Genomic DNA, 14,828 nt, shown 5'->3' on the forward strand with positions numbered 1-14,828 from the left:
CAGCCACGGACTAATTGAATGAGGCAGCAGACTCATGGACCTCCAACCATTCCAACACTCTGTTGGCAGATTTGCTGTTCCTTTGTAGCATTCTGAGCTTGTCACCAATCCTATGGACTTTGAAGGAGCCAACCAGCCCCCTTCAATCTCTGTAGTCATGACCTCCACCATTCCCTGCATCCTACCCCACCACCATTCTACTCTTGCCTTCCCCTCTTGGAACTTACCTCGGGGTCACTATTGTGTAAGGCAATTGTCCTGAAGCATATGTTTTAAAAATAGACTAGTTGCCTTTTGAGACAAACAGGTGCCAGCAACTCACCCAAATAATGCTAATGAGGCACAGGGTCCAAGATGGACCAAACTCATTAGTCATCTTGCTTGGGTGTGCTTGCCATCCATTCCAAGCTCAGGACTGAACCTAGGAGGTTTTCCACCCATAAGACTATATGATGTAAGAGCAGAAGTAAAACCATTTGGTTAATCAAGTCTGCTATTCCATTCAGTGAGATCATGACTAATCTGACATAATAACCCCCAATCCACTTTCCCATCTTATCCCCATAACCCTTCACTGTCTTACTGATTAAAAATCTGTCTATCTCAGCCTTGAACATACCCAACGACCCAGCCTCTACAGCCCTCTGTGGAACAAGTTTCACAGATTTACTACCCTCTGAAAGAAGAAATCCCTCCTCAACTCTGTCTTAAATGGATGGCCCCCTCACTCTGAGATTATGTCCTCTGGTCCGAGATTTTTCTACAAAGGGAAACAATCTCTCTGTATCTATTCTGTCAAGCCCCCTGAGAATCCTATTTTGTCTCAATAAGTTTGCGCCTCATTCTTCTAAATTCCTGTGAGTATAGGCCAACCAATCAACCTCTCCACAAGAAAATCTGTCCATGTGCGGGATCAACCTAGTCAGCCTTCACTGGACTGCCTTTAATTTCCATGGATAAAGGGACCAAAACCTTCTCTAACTTTACAAATGAGACACCAAGGGGAAAAAGGGGTAGACGGGTGGAATTAATCAGTCAGATTCTTTGCATTTTATTGATCAAGCTTGTGCATTAAAAAACTGATTGTCTTATGAATGAGTATGGCTGGAATTGGCTGCTATGTGTTTGAAGATTCACTTAGTTCCCAGGTTTCCTGGAGAGGACATGCTCTGTATTAGAAATCACTCTTATAGTTTAACATGTCAAATAGTTTTGACAAGAATTGAAAGCAAGTGGCATGCATTCCAGTAACACATTGACAAATAAGACAGATTAATAATAGTTTTCTTTTCACAAATGTCTTCTGCTTTGTCTGCTGTGATCAAATATTGCAGATTTAGTCAAAAACCCTTTCATTGTGTTTTTCTCAAATTAATGCAATGCTGTGGTTTTCTCTCAGAATGTCTTACAGATAATAACAGGCTGGGATTTGCTCTTATCTGCGTGTTCCATTCAGACTATTGTAATATTTAATAGATAGAAGTGATAGTGAATAGAAAAAATATTACTTTAGATATTGTATCTGATGCCTAACTGTTGAAGGATCAATTGTTTGAAATGACAGTGTGTAAAGATCAAGCAACCCTGACCTTCCATTTGATAGGCTGCTCCCCACCCCCCCACACTTTAGAAAAACCTTTAACCTTTGTCATGTTGCACTCTGCATCGCATTACTTTTTCCTCCAAAGGTCATAATATGTAACATTAAACCTGGTTATTCTTTCTGTGCTAATAGCAGCTTTTGATATGATTGATAAATGTATATTATGGTTTAAACTCTGACAGATGAGCTCAATTCACTGATGAATCTAGCATTGCAAAGTGTTGAGGAGCTGGTTTTGGGGTGTTACTGAAAACAAGCAGCACTTTGATTCTTTCTCATTAATCTCCTATTTTCACAGTGAGGTTTTTGCTATCTGTTTCCATAACCATTGCTTAAGACATTACTAACTGTTGCCCTGAATGCTCCATTTGGTGTCTTCTATAAAGCCAAGCTTGTATGACCCCGTAGCTATATTGCATCTGCAAACCCTCATGGAACTTTAAGACTCTTGATGGGCACCAGTGCAAAGACAGTGGACAGAAAATTTATCTACATTACATTTACAGAATCTATTGACCTTTGGTTTAACCTGTCATTTTTGTGTCATTGAGCACACTTGCACATTGGTAACAACTGACACAATTATTGTGAGGCTCAACAAGTTCCGATGACTGGCTGAGTTAATGCAGTATTATGTGTAAGAAATACTTGGTTTTTAAGAAAGAGAGGCTTGCAATTATACAGCCCCGATCCCTTTCCCCAGCAACATCTTATACAACATCCACGCAATGCACTACACTACATCTGCTTTGGTGCAGCTACAGGGCTACTGACTGATAATGTCTGAATATTCAAATAAGTGAACGTGACCAGGTAAATGTTCCAGTAAGTACAGAAAGTGTAAATGATTTGCAAGCCTTCAACAACCTTCCGGGTACCCCTTGATTGGTCAATTAGCCCTTCTCAACTCCAAATCCAGCAGCCATTTTATGCACAGATGGATCCCACAATCATCAATGGGGTGAAAAAGTAGTGAGCTAGTTTTGGTCCTTTATGTCGAGGGTATAACTTTAACCAGGATGTAACTGACTGTTTTTCTTCTAATTTGGCGCCAAGTGGTCTTGAGATCTGTTGGAATCGACAGGCTTGGTTGAACACCTCACATGAAGAATGATACTATCAACATTGAAGCTCTTGCTCAGTACTGCATGGGACTGTCATCATAGATTATGTACCTGAGATCAGTTTGTGACGTATATAGCAACAGCACTGTGCTAAGTGCAAGGAATTCAGAACAACAAAAACTGCAGTTCCATTGTAAGGTAAAAAGTAAAAGTAAAGTTTATTTATTAGTCACAAGTAAGGCTTATATTAACACTGCATTGAAGTTACTGTGAAATTCCCCTAGTTGCCACAGTCCAGCGCCTGTTTGGGTCCATGCACCTAACCAGCACATCTTTCAGAATGTGGGAGGAAACTGGAGCACCTGCAGGAAACTCATGCAGACATGGAGAGGACGTGCAAACTCCACACAGACAATGACCCAAACCGGGAATAGAACCCCTGGTGCTGTGAAGCAGCAGCAGTGCTAACCACTGTGCTACCATGCTGCCCACAAATTGAGTTCAGAAGAGATGGCATAAAAATGGCTGAGCTGATGCCCACTATTGAACGGTTCAAACTTAGAGCATTAGCTGTTTATTGCATTTTAAAAGAAAACTGGGAGACTAAATACAAAATACAATTTTCACAAACCACAGTGTGAGATGGCACAAGAGTGGCAACAACTTTTGAATATTCACTTTTAACCTTGCTTTGCCTAAAACTGCTGTACAATTCACCTATAAATGACAGCAAGCCTTGTGGTTATTTTGATGGTGAATTCTGGGCCAAAATAATTTATCGGCAAATGAACAGCAGCATTACAATTTGATCTTATCGCATAAACTAGGTGGCACAGTGGTTAGCACTGCTGCCTTTATAGTGAGTTTGATTCCAGCCTTGGGTGACTGTGCCGTTCCCGTGTCAGCGTGGGTTTCCTCCAGGTGCTCTGGTTTCCTCCCACAGTCCAAAGATGTGCAGGTTAGATGGATTGGAACATGCTAGATTGCCCCATAGTGTTAGTGGCCATGGTAAATGTGCAGGGTTACGGGGATAGGGCCAGGGAGTGGCCCTATCTAGAATGCTCTGCCGGCAAGTCAGTGCAGACACGATGGGCCAAATGGCTTCTTCCTACACTGTAGGGATTCTGAGATGTTCTTCCCCAGAAACATGTTGCGAATGAGCATGAGTGTGAGCACAGATTCCATTGAAGCTGAGGCTTAATCGTTGAACTGACGAATATCTGTGAAATTGTTGGAATTATTCCAGGGAAGTGGATTATCAGCAGTTGCTGCATGGAAAAGATGGGATGAACAAAGGTCACTTAGCCTGTCAAAGCCTATCCCTCTGGTACATTAACTCTCTACCTTGCCTTCTAATTGTATTTTAAATGTCTTGACAATTTTTAACCCTTGATTACTTCAAGATTTCTCCATCGCTCTTTAAGTAAAGATATTTAAAATTTTTTAAATCAAATTCTATTTCTGTCTTTAGCTCTTCTTTCACAGTTTACTTTGAAATAATAATCTAGATCTGTTGTCGTGATGCACAATTGAACGTTTGAGATATCTTCGTATACTTGAGATAGGAACGTTATCTCATTGTTCTTATACAACTGATCCTGGTTTCATGTGGGATCCATCTGGTTCTTCTTTTCTATACTATTCCCAATGCCAGTTGATCTTTTTCCTTTCTTGTGACACATTGATATAAAACTTGAACCAAGAATTCTAGTTGTGGTTTGATCCCCCAGCGTATTGTAAAAGTTCAGTGTAAAACCAGTACAACAATTGATTGTTTCTGCTGCAGCATCAGATTGCCATCCAGTTGGTTAGCCAAGAATAGGTGCAACACAAAGGGTCAATGCCAAGTTTCAGATCTCATGTAGTGCTAGCCATCTGTTGTCGAATGGGCAGTTGCTATCAAAATAAGACCAGGAATCACTCTTTCCCCTTAATTTTTCTGTTTTTTAATACCACTCCTCTTCTGAGGGTGGTGGCCTATACTACCATTTGGCTCGATGAGCGCTGCCAGAGGTATGGGGTCTTGATTACATTTTGTAACTTTGTCTAGGCGGATCTTAGTTATATGTGATTGTCATTGGACTGTTCAACTGCAGGGGAGATTTCTGAATCTTGTCTTCAACTGGCCAACACACATTTGCAATAAGCGATGTGTTGATGCATGACACTTAGATCCACAATCATCATGTAAAGGTCCTGTATAAATGTATCTAATTTCACCATATTATGTTATAAATATACCATTAATATAAAGGTCTACTTCGACCACAAATCTTGTAGCGCAGGGGGTAACATCTCACTTATGGACCAGAAGCTCCAGGTTCAAGTTCTACTCAGGACTTGATGGCCATGCAAGGTGCTTTAATTACACGGCCAAACATGTTGATTATCAGCCTGTAAATCCTTCCAATCAGCCTGATATCTGGCAGTAAGGTGTATTGCAGAAGGCAATGGCAAATGATTGCAGTATTTGGCCAAGCATGATCATGGACAAATCCATGGTCGCCAACACCTTCTTAGGGCATGGCACCTGAAAGAGGTGTAAATTTAAGTTTATTTATTAGTGTCACAATTAAGCTTACATTAACACTGCACTGAAGTTACTGTAAAAATCTCCTAGTCGTCACACTCCGATGCCTGTTCGAGTAAACAGAGGGAGAATTCACCTCACAGCACATCTTTCGGACTATGGGAGGGAACCAGAGCACGCAGAGGAAACCCATGCCGACTTGAGGAGAATATGCACACTCCACACAGTCAGTAACCCAAGCTGGGAATTGAACCTGGGTCGCTGGTGCTATAAGGCAGCAGTCTAACCACTCTGCAACCGTACTGTCCTAGAGTTGGAAGAGTGAGACCACACCTGCAGTACTGTGTTCAGTCCTGGGCATCTCACGTTTGGCTGGATGTATCGATCTTGGAGGGAGTGCAGCCTAGATTTCCCAGAATTATACCTAACTTCCAAGGATTGAATGACGAGTAGAGATCACATGAACTAGGGTTGTATTCCCCGGAATTTAGAAGATCGAGGAGTGATTGAATCAAATATTTCAAGATGTTGAAGAGAATTGTTAATGTATACTAGGAGAAACCATTCCCTCTAGCTGGGGAAATATAGGCTGAGGGGCATAAGATAAATATTGGAGCCAGGCCCTTCAGGAGTTAAATTAGGAAACTGTTTTTGTCTGAATTCAATTAGCACAGGATTTCTCCCAGCAATTCACAATGTAAAAACTGAGTAAGCACATCTGTAAAAATTCCAAAGTGTCATATATAATGATCTCTATGTGTGATGCTACACTTCTCCATCTTAAACTATACCTAAGTTTGCTGAGCCCACGTACCAACTCTTTTCAAGTCTATCTGTGTGGTTCTTACTTTCGCAACATTGGATACCTGACCACACAGAGTCATATGTTCGACATCTTGGGAAGTTGAGAGTTAGTAGTCAAACTCCTTTGTGTTTTTGGAGTACCAGTTTGCCAATGCAAACAGGAAGGCTTGGAGGTGTCTTGAGAGGAAAGAATGGCTTGTCCTGGGATAGAAAAAAAAGCCTCGTGTGAGGAAATAAGTGAAAGTAATAGTATCAGCCATGTGTGATTGAAGTGGGAGTTCAGTGGTTAAGATTATAGAGGTTTACAGCATGGAAACAGGCACTTCGGCCTAACTTGTCCATGCCGCCCTTTTATAAACAAGGGTAGATGTATGCATTAGCTGTACTATTGAAAGATAATGGTTAAGAGGACTTATTCATCAAGAGGTTAGGGACAGTTAGGACAGGAAACCTTGTTCAAAGGAAGTAGCTTTAAAGTAAGGAACTACAGCTATTTACCTGAATAGAACGTATTCAAAGAATTTTGAAATAGATATGCGAAAAGATCTAATCTGTGGCAATATACCTTTTGATGTGGGAAAAATACGGTGGTAAAGGAGCATGATTTTCGACAGTTCTTAAAAGGACTGAAAAGCTGCTTCTTCTGAATGCCTTGAAGTTGATCACTTTGCTATTATCAATAATGTCTGTCCTGTATTTTACACTGCTATGTCTTGTGCCAACTCAAAATGTGTTGTTAACTATGAAAGGAAGGAGATTGATTGCTGGCAGTGTCATCAACAAATTTTGTAACATAATGGTTCCAATTCTAACCTGACCTGCTGGATGGGACAGGGGTGGTTTGAGTAACTGTACCTTTCATAACTGTAGTTTTAGTCTGCATCAAAGTCAATGGAGAATATAGTTAGTTGGGTAAGATTTTAAATGTGGTCATTTGTGGCCCACATGTTGCCCTGATAGATGGTTTAATTTCAAATGAGCAGTATTTACTACCATGGCATTTATGAACAATGCATTACAGTAAAGTGAGTATGATGGCCAGTTTGAGGCTGTTTACATGCATGTTAGTTTGCAGTGTGGCTGATGTACGTAAGCCTAAATATTAATATTGTTAACATTAACAGTCCAATATCTGCTGCATTCGAATGGTATTCCACTGATATCGTCAAAGCACTGGAGGCCCACTACCAGTGATACCTTCATAAATCCTGCAAATCCATTAACAAGAAAGGTAGTCCAACAACAGTGTTCTCTCCCAGGGCAATCTGCTCAGCATTGAGGCAGTAATCACTCAAAGCCAGTTCTCCCCTGGGTGGGATATGTCATTCACATGCCTGCATCAGACTCCTGTAACAATTGCTCTATTTGGCACTCAGTCACAGCAGGAGACTCCCAGGAGGAAAGTAGAAATGCTTTAGGGATGTCCTCAAAGCATCCCTGAAGAAGTCAAGCATTCCTCCTGAGATTCTGACTTGACTGACCAAAAAGGAGGAGTTTCATTTGCGAGAGTTGTGGGGAGGGGAGGGGAGGGTGGTGTCTGCAGAATCTGCAGATCCTGCATTGGATTTTTAAGACATCTTCAGTCTTGAGAGACTGCCTAAGCATTTAAATTATACATGGGGGTAAGAGAAGGCCATTCAGCCTGTGGATCCTGCTCTGTCATTCAGATCTGTATCTCTCAACTCCATTAACCCGCTTTGGCTCCATATCCCTTGCCTAATGCCGCTCTATTGATCTCAGTCCTGAAAGCTCCAATTGTCCTAGCATCCACAGTCTCTTGATCGATTTCTTTTAAATGATGCTGATAAGTGTTTCTCTGCTACTCGTGGCAACTTTAAAACTAAGGGTAGATAACAGATTAAATAAATCAAATGGCATTAAAGATCTTTCGTTGCACAAAGTACAGAAAAATAATTTATTAGGAATTACCTTATACATTGGAGAGCTGTAGGAGAGAGGGTGGGACTACTTGGATAGCTCTTTCATTTGGAATAGACATGAAGGGCTGAATAGCCTCCTTCTGTGCTATATGATTGTATATATTGATTTAAACTGTTCCAAATTACAGTCATGATGTAGAGATGCCAGTGTTGTGTAAACACATTAAGAAATCTCAGAACCTTCCACACACCTAATGAAGGAACACCGTTTCTGAAAGCTTGTGAGATTACTATCAAATAAACTGGTTGGACTCTAACCTGGTGTTGTGAGATTTCTTACCAAATTACAGTAACACCACCAGCACTGCACTCTGATCCTGAACAGACCCTTGTAGAATAGATATTGGTAATTGTGTGACAATTATCAGTCTTGTGATGAGCCTGTGGCAGATCAGGCTATGTTTATATAAGGCACCCTGGAGATTTAATACAGAAACCTTTTCCCCTGCACATAGTTAGCTGCTTTGTCCATTGCACTTGGCTGTAAATGAAGAAATGCACTGACCTACATTTGGAAGAGGATTAGTGACAGCAATACAGAGTCAAGTGGCATGATGTGAACATCATAAAGGCAGGGTAACAAATAATGGCAGGTGTGGAGAGCTAACCAGCTGAGTATTTTTGAAAAAAAAATCATTGTGTATCTTTAGCGGATGCTGTTTAACTTTAAGATTTGCAGTAAGCTCTTTCTGATCAGCACTTTAAGGTTGGCTGTTAGGGACTTCGCCGTGACACTGCAACAATACAGCACTAATAATGGATGGGCAACTCCCAGTGGGTTAGATAAATGCACAAACTTGAGATGAGCACTCTGGTTTTAGCTAAGATTATATCAAATGAAAATAGCTGCAGGGTTAGAATTCCTGGATATTAAATGCTGGATTTTGATGAATGTACTGCTAGACGCAATCAAATCTAATGACTGATACCTCCCCATCACCCAAAATTATTTTAGTAAATGAGTGATCAATAGACCATTACGCTCCCCCAACTGGGAATAGAGGAAGTGTACAGGTTTGAGGGATGAATTATGCATCATCGGTAGAGAATTGGACCGATTTGCAGATCAGAGGCGAGTGGTTTTAATTGGGATGGTTCCTTCAAGGCAAAGGTGACTGAATCCCAGAGCCTGATTTGACAGCAGAAGCTGCCACGGTGCATCGCGTCTCTCGGGTGCAGCCCGAGCCCTGCTTTGCAGAGGAGGTGGGGAGGACTGCTCAGACTCATTGCAAAGCCACTGTTTTGTGTGTGCCTTTAACAACCAGAACTGCAGCCCCGCGGAAAGCTGCCACTGTGCAAACACGGAGCGGAATTGGGGTGGGTAGGGGTTGAAAGCCAACGACAACTAAGTGCATCCGCGGTAGGTTGAATCCTCATTCCGTCTGAAGCAAATTCAATGAGATTGCTACGTCTTGGGCGGGCGTGGGGGCGGAGGGGTGGTGGTGCGGTGAGGTTTTGCTGAGACAAGGGTTTAAATGATGCAGCGAGATGATTTTGATATCGACTCTCCTTTAACCATGCACAAAAATGTCAAGTCAGTTCGTTTTTTTTAAAACAAATAGCTGTAAGATTACTGCTTCTCAGTTACTGATACTAACCACCTAGTTATCATATTGAGTTGTGAATTCCACTGAGGTTTATTTATGTGTTCGCACTGAAAGGAGGAAGAAAAGGTCAAAGAATTAATAGCCACTGCTGAATTTAACACCCTTCCCCTTTCAGCATTCTGTCTTTGAATGAGAAACGGTTTTAACTAATGAAAATAACATGATAATCTTACAATCTTACAGTACCTATCACTCCAAGCCTTATCTTACTGGCTCACATTTCTATCCATCTCTGTGTCGCACCGTTTTTTTATAAAAAAAAATGCACAATTGTGCATTTCACTGAGCTTCCTGCTAGCCAATCTAAGAGTGGGAAGCAGCAGGGATGATTTGTGCAGTGGCTTTGCATTGAACTGGGCAGTGATCCTAACGCTTCAAGTTTTGTCATTGTGCAGGGGGGATGGGGGGGGCAGAATCCTGTGTCAAATGAACAACTGAATATGTATTTAGCCACAAAAAAAAATATGGAGGAATTGTTTAGTGAAAAAGACATCACCAATTGAGAATGTGGAACCCTCAAGTGAGGAATCTCAAGTGATGTTTTTCGATATCATAGAAAGTGCCATGAACTGTAGCAATCGATTTAGCACTGACTGAGTAGGCAGATTTTTCAGCAGCACTTGTAGCTTTTTTTGCCTCGTAGGGATTAAATATTAATGAATTATTGACCAAAAAAGACGCCCCCCGCCCCCAATTCTACTCCCAATGCTTCGGACGAGTAGTTTTGAGATATGACCAGTAATGTTGACGAGCTTTGTATGAATTGGAATGAGAACATTGTGCATCTGATGAAAGTTGTCCCTTGCACCTTGACCAAAGCGTGTCTGTCGCCTGTGCCTGGCCCATTCTCTGCAATCGGCGGAATGGCGCATTGAATATAAAGAAGCTGTTAACAAATTCCGATCACATTGGGCAGTACACACTCCGATCCGAAAACTCTCTCTCTCTTTTCAGGGGCTTTTTGTCATGGATTTGTTGGAGTCTGCCTTGCTATTCGGTGCTGGAAAGTGAGCCAACGGTAGGGTTCTGATCCTCCAATTCTTATTGTGCTGGATCCCACTCTCTCAGGCAGCTCGGGTATTTGAACTTTGCGGTGGGATTGTGTCTATATGTGGGTGTGGGGGTGGGGGGGCGGGGGTGGTGGACAGACTGACAGAATTCTGTGCAATACATACCTGGTTAAATTCAAGTGCAGCATTGTAAATGTGTATTGCTGTTTTCTGGAAATGTGTGTGAAGCAGGGAGATGAGATCAAAGAGCGGGCACTCTGGTCGATTCCTACCCTCCCTGTCAGTCCTAAGGTGGGACCTTGAGGGGAGAAAAAGCCGAATACTAAAGTCTGACAGTGGTCAGAGATGACTTTGCTTTGAAAAGATCCAGTGTTGCGTTGTGCCTCTCACGAGTCGCAAGAAGTCATTGCCTTTTTCCAGAGAAATAACCTGTGCAAATGTGTATGTTCAATTGCAGTGTCTTATTTAACCAATGTGTGATGCACTGCTCATGGTTTGTGATAAATCCCATGAAAGCGGTGCTAGCCAAGATTAGAAAAGGAAGTCTATATTCTCTATAAGAGAGTATAGACTACCCATTAGTTGTCATAAAATCTATTGTGGAGATATCGGCGTTGGACTGGGGTAAACACAGTAAAAAGTCTCAACACTAGGTTAAACCTGTTGGACTTTAACCTAGTGTTGTGAGACTTCTTACTATAAAATCTATTCCCTATGCACAGTAATCCAACTCAGGTTACTTAAAGTTAATTTATTAGTCACAAGTAAGGCTTACATTAACACTGCAATGAAGTTAGTGTGAAATTCTTCGAGCTGCCACAGTCCAACTGACACCTGTTCGGGTCAATGCGCCTCACCAGTACATCTTTCAGAATGTGGGAGGAAACCAGAGCACCCAGAGGAATCCTGTGCAGACACGAGGAGAACATACAAACTGGAAACAGACAATGACCTAAGCGAAGAATCGAACCCAGGTCCCTGGCACTGTGAAGCAGCAGCGCTAACCACTGTGCTACTGGTTACAACAGCATGGGTACTTCAAAATACAAATTTTGTTTTTTTGCTGTTGTACAGATTGTTTAGAACAAGCTAATGGCTTGGATCCTTGGATATAGCTTCAACGTTGTACCTAATATCCATCAGTAAGAAGCCTCACAACACCAGATTAAAGACTTCTTACTGTGCCCACCCCAGTCCAACTCCAGTATCTCCCCATCAGGTCAAAGTTAAAGAAACAACTTTTTCATAATATAGTTTTCACAACCTCAATGTTCCATAAGTATTTTGCATCCAATTAAGTACTTTGTTTGACGTGTAGTTGCTGTTTTAATGTAAGGTGGCACAGTGGTTAGCACCTCTGCCTCACAGCTTCAGGGACCCGGGTTCAAATCTGGCCTCGGATGACTATCTGTGTGGAGTTTGCACATTCTCTCGTGTCTGCGTGGGTTTCGTCCACGTGCTCTGGCTTCCTTCCACACTCCAAAGATGTGCAGGTTAGTTGGATTGACCATGCAAAATTGACGCTTGCTGTCAGGGGAATTAGCAAACTAAATAAATGGGGTTTCAGGGATTGGGCATGAGTGGGATTGTTGTTGGTGCAGATTTGATGGGCTGAGTGGCCTCCTCTGCACTGTAGGAATTCTATGATCCTTCTATGTAAGGAATTACTTGGAGTCCCTTGAGTTTAAATGTTGTAAAGCTCCCTATAAGGGACACATTGTTGGATTTTTAGGGACTTAATCTGCAAAAGGCAGTAAAATCTGAAAGGAAATGTTGGTATTGATATATTCAAGGATTGTGGAATCATTGCCTTCACTGTCTGCAGATATATTGATTTGACTTGCACAGTGCTTATATCTGCATTTCTGCCTGTGTTGGTGGGTGTGTTTCGATCCATTGTGCATTTGATTGGTCTGTTACTTGTCTAACATCATGTGCTGCATGAATGAAATTTTTTCCAACTAAATATTGGAAATACCAAATGCATTGTCTTCAGACCTGCCACAAATTCTACTCTGGTAAATGATCCCATCTTTCTCCATAGTAGCAGTCTGGGCAACTAGACTTTTTGCTAGCTCAGTATCCTGTTTTACACCATGGTAAGGTTGCAACTACATAGGTACTCCATCATAAACACTGCCTGCCTCCACCCCTGTAACATTATCCAGCCCTGCCAATGTCACAATCCATCTGCTACTGAGTTTCCTTTCCACTCCTTGTTATCTCTAGTTTTAACTATTCCAGTGCTCCCTGACTGGCCTCCACTATCCATAAACTTGAACTCAACTAAACCTAGTCTGTTCATTCATTATCCCTGTGTACATAGACCCCTGCCAGCTACTCTGGCAATGTTTTCAGATTTCGCCATGGCTTCACCTTGCCCAAGTTCAGTAGCTTCCTCTCCAGCTCTATGAACCTTGATTTCTGTGCTCCTCCCATGTTGGTCTTTTGTGCATTCCTTGATTTTAAATGACCTCTTTGCTAAGCTTTTGATTTATCTCTGTCTGGTAGCTCAGTACTGAATTTAGTATGATAATACTCCAATGAAGAACTATAGGAATGTCTTGTGCTATATAAATAATGTTTAACTGGAGTGGCTTCTTCAGCCAAGTCAGAGGGCAGTTAAGAGCCGACCACATGTCTAGAGTCACATGTAGGTCAGGCAGATTTCCTTCCCTGAAGGGCATTGGTGAACCAAATGGCTTTATACAACCCTAGAAGATTTTTTCATTGTCACCATTACTGAGACTAGCTTTCGATTCCAGATTTGTTAATCAAATTTAAATTCCATCATCTGCTATGGTGAGATTTGAACCCGTGGCCCCAGAGGATTACTGTGGATTAGTAGTCCAGTGACGTTGCCACTGCGCCATCTCCTTGAGCTGTGCTGGCTTGTTGAAAAAGATGTCTACTTAGACCCACAGCTGTATAAATTTTCTACATCAACTGGCACACAGTTTGATTTAATTTTAAACAGTTGTGCTTTTTGCTACTGTTGATGGATAGACATCTTGTGGTTCAATCTTCCTTCTTCACATCATGCTAATAACATTGTTTGTTTTCGGGCATAGTGTCACATGCGAGAGTTTAGTTAAATAATATGAACCCAGAGTTCTGCAAACATCTCCTGGAAGGGACTGAGTTGCTGTGTCTGTATCCAACCCTCGCCATCACGCCTTTCTTCATTCTTCTTTTTCACCTCTCCACCTTCTGCAACCCTTTGCTCAACACGTACACCATGTCCCTCTTTCCCATGGTCTGATTACTGAGCTGATTTAAATTGCCTGACTATGCAGTGTTCATAAAATTAATCATAGAATCCCTACAGTGCAGAAAGAGGCCATTCAGCCCTTCAAGTCTACATCAGTGCTCCAACAGAGCATCTTAGCCAGATCCCATCCCTGTAACCCTATTTATTTACCCCATGAATCCCCCTAGCCTGTATATCATGGGACACTAAGGGGCAATGTAACATGACCAATGCACCTAACCTGCACATCTTTGGACTGAGTTAGGAAAGAGGAGCACCCAGAGGAAACCAACACAGACATGGGGAGAATGTGCAAACTCCACACAGTCACCTGAGGCCGGAATTAAACCCGGGTCTTTGGCACTGTGAAACAGCAGTGCTAACCACTGTGCCACCAACAAAAATTGACTAGGTGCATGGCTAGTTACATTCTGGCTTGTGCACCTGAGAATGCAGCCTGGAAATTGCCAATTTTTACAAATCATTGGAATTACCTTTCTGAGAATGCTTCATTTATGACATCAGTCATTTTGGGATTGACAGCACTGGGCTTGCTGTACCCTTCGTGGTGGATGCAAAAGGCCTGTCAGGGCAATTCGAAGAAGAGCAGGAGAATTCTGCCCCGTGTCCTGGCCAACATTCATCTTCAATGAGCAATCGTTTTCTGTTGTTCAATATTTCAATGCAGTGTTTGGGAACTTACTGGGCGTAAGTTGACTGCGAGGTTTTGGCATTTCAACAGTGAAACTTTAGAACTACTGATTTGGTAGCAAAATGCTTTGGGGCATCATGAAGTCATGAAAGGCACAGTGCAGATTTGTAGTTGAATTCTCTAAACTGCAAGTTGAATTTAATTTCTCCTCTTGTATTTCAATGATGTCAGCTCCAAATACTGTTTGAGAAGTTCTGTTGTATGTGGTAATCACTGATGAATCGCTCCACTGTTATTGTCTGGACTTTTTTTGTTTAAGAATTGCCGGACTACCCGGTTTTTGACTGGGAGCTGTGGAATTTAAAAAA

At 41.9% G+C, this 14,828-nt stretch overlaps 1 protein-coding gene across 4 annotated transcripts in view; it reads left to right on the forward strand.

Moving 5' to 3' along the window:
* cntn1b (contactin 1b) overlaps positions 1-14,828 on the forward strand; it is a 683,679-nt gene that overhangs the window by 174,662 nt on the left and 494,189 nt on the right. The window contains exons 1-2 of one of the 4 annotated variants that reach the window (XM_080190724.1): positions 9,207-9,301; positions 10,503-10,566. The exons of 2 other annotated variants lie outside the window; for them this stretch is intronic. The gene's annotated coding sequence lies outside the window, so the exon portion shown is untranslated. Of the gene's footprint in view, positions 1-9,206; positions 9,302-9,992; positions 10,069-10,502; positions 10,567-14,828 lie in introns of those variants that run through there. One more of the 4 variants, XM_080190725.1, reaches the window with a different exon arrangement.

The sequence above is a fragment of the Carcharhinus amblyrhynchos genome, chromosome 6 (genome assembly GCF_965287045.1).
Source record: "Carcharhinus amblyrhynchos chromosome 6, sCarAmb.v2.hapA, whole genome shotgun sequence".
Taxonomy (NCBI): domain Eukaryota; kingdom Metazoa; phylum Chordata; class Chondrichthyes; order Carcharhiniformes; family Carcharhinidae; genus Carcharhinus; species Carcharhinus amblyrhynchos.